Raw genomic sequence first — 2,441 nt, 5'->3', positions numbered from 1 at the left:
GGCAGGGAGGACTAATGAGTGCCTCACGGTCCAGGGACTTTTTCTGAAGGGCTGAAAATGTTAGGGAACCACAGGCGGTGTCTTCTCAACATTGAGAATGCGCTAAATGCCACAGAATTGTACCTGAAAATGGTTAAATGCTTCTTACGTGAATTATACCTCAAATTTTAACAAGGAAAGAGTAAAACAGACCAGAAAAATTCAAGCACCTCTGAGTGCCACTGACAAAAGAAAAAAGGAAACGGGAGATGAAGGAACAGGGACTGCTGAACAATTGATGAGGAAGCAAAGGGAAAGGAAGGAGGAGAAGGAGGGTCGCACTTGGTGATCTCAGACTAGGGGCCTTACAAACAGAAACAAAGGAAATAGTTACCAAAATGTTTCTTTACCTTTTTCAAAGTAACCTAGGGGTCGTTTTGTTTTGTTTTGTTTTGTTTTGTTTCTTGGTGGTACTGGAGGCTGGACTCAGCCCCTCTGCACTGAGTTACAGCCCCAGGCCTTTTTAACGTTTTGTTTCAAGATAGGGGCTTGCTACTTTGTTAGTGCTCATGCTGGGCCCAAACTTGTGAGTGCTGAGCTCTCAGGCCTGAGACGCCTTGCCCTGCTGTAACCTAGTACTCTAAAATATGCAAATAACTTTCTAAAGAGGCAGACAAGGCCTCAGAGAGGTGCCTTTCCAAGGCCAAGAACAGGGTCTGGAGGACAGACTTGCTCTGGGGCGGGGCAGGGAGAGCACTGAGCGCAGGGGGGGCTTGGAAGGGCCCCGGGACTGTCACACTGGCCCATCTGCCACCAACTGCACCCCACAGGTGTGCAGCTCTCGGGTGTACTCACGCTCAGTGTGACCTTCATTTCCTGTGGGTTCTTTTGATTTTTCAAACTAGATGTGCAGCAATTACAATTTAAACACTGCACACCGACCTTCCAACCTGAACACAGGAACACCAACTACGCTGTCCTGCAATTTTACGTCATCTTTGGTGTTTCCCCCAGCTCACAGGTGTATGCTCTGTACAGGAAAAGTAGTTTTTAAAAAGCAGTAACTTTCCTGTCACGTGGGACAACATGGATGGACCCTGAGCACATTATGCTAAGTGACACAGACCTGTCTCCAGATGAGGAGCACGGTCAGGGCTCCACTTCCGTGAATCGCCCGGCACACTCAAATGCACGGAGACTGAAGGCAGAACAAACGCAGGCTGCCAGGGCTGGGGCACCGGAAACGGGGAGCTGCTGTTCAAGGGGCGCAGAGAGTTTGGGATCTGCAAGGTGCAGAGCCCCTAGCACTGTGGTGCACAAGCGTGGGAGGGAGCTGCACACTACTGAGTGCTACCCTGCAAACGGTGAAGACAGTGAGTTTTGTGTTATACTTTACAGCCAACATGTCCAAACCGCCTCATCGTGCTCAAACATTAACCAGAAGTGTATTTTACTGCCGTTTTATCACTCAGAGGAATTAGAAGTTTCAAGCATCTAAAGTGAACCTAGTTTCAGTTTGAGCACTCATTAAAATACTACAGCAAAAGTACGCCAGCAACAACAGAAAGAATAACTCCAGCAAGACCATCGTGGTTTAGTAAATGCATTCCCTGTGTCTATGCAAAAATTATGGGACTGTACTTTGGTGTAAAGCTTATGCTTTAAAATGTAAAATACTAAAAAAATGCAAAATACTAAAACATCAAAAACACCAAAGATGACGTAAAATTTCAGAACAGATTTAGCTCCACGCTTGAATGTTTTAGAAAACAGGGAAACTGAGGTAAGACTCAGGGCTTTGGGGTGGCTGGCGGGCTTCTGTTGGTGCTATCACTGATACTGCCAATTGTGTGGCCACACTGTAGGATCTGAGTGGTCTGTGTAGCTACTGTCACTAGAGACACTGGACACAGCCTCCTGTACCTCCGCCTGCTCATGGGGCTGCAGTTGTTGTTGCAGGGTAGGAGGAACCTGGACTCTCTGGGGAGAAAAGCTGTGCTCGGCAGAGAAAAGCTCACCCAATGTAGTTGGCTCTGGCTTCAAACAATGCCCTTCTCCAGCAAGGTTCATCATAACATCTTGCTGAGCTGGCGAGGCCCACTGCTGACTGCTCGGGCCTTCAACAGAAGCCTGTGAGCTGGGCTGTGCTGAAAGATTAGTGTATTGCTGAAGTTGTTCTGAAACAAACTGATACAGATCACACTCGAATTCGGAATGGAACTGGGGTTGGAATTGGGGCTCGGGCTGGGGTTGGAATTGGGGCTCAGGCTGGGGTTGAAATTGGGGCTCGGGCTGGGGTTGGAATTGGGGCTGGAGTTGGAATTGGGACTGGGGCTGGGACTGGGATTGGAATTGGGGCTGGGAATAGGGTTGGAATTGGGGCTGGGGTTGGAATTCGGGCTGGGGCTGGAATTGGGGTTGGGGCTGGAATTCAGGCTGGGGTTGGAATTGGGGCTGGGGTT

The 2,441-nt window shown here is 48.9% G+C and overlaps 1 pseudogene; it reads right to left on the bottom strand.

The window, feature by feature from the left end:
- Window positions 1-2,048: 2,048 nt before the first annotated feature.
- The window catches only part of LOC102023506, a 3,171-nt pseudogene continuing 2,778 nt past the window's right edge, over window positions 2,049-2,441 (bottom strand).

The sequence above is a fragment of the Chinchilla lanigera genome, unplaced genomic scaffold, assembly GCF_000276665.1.
Source record: "Chinchilla lanigera isolate Chin_1 unplaced genomic scaffold, ChiLan1.0 scaffold00108, whole genome shotgun sequence".
NCBI classification, from domain to species: Eukaryota; Metazoa; Chordata; class Mammalia; order Rodentia; family Chinchillidae; genus Chinchilla; species Chinchilla lanigera.
This window is presented reverse-complemented; position numbering and strand designations above follow the sequence as displayed.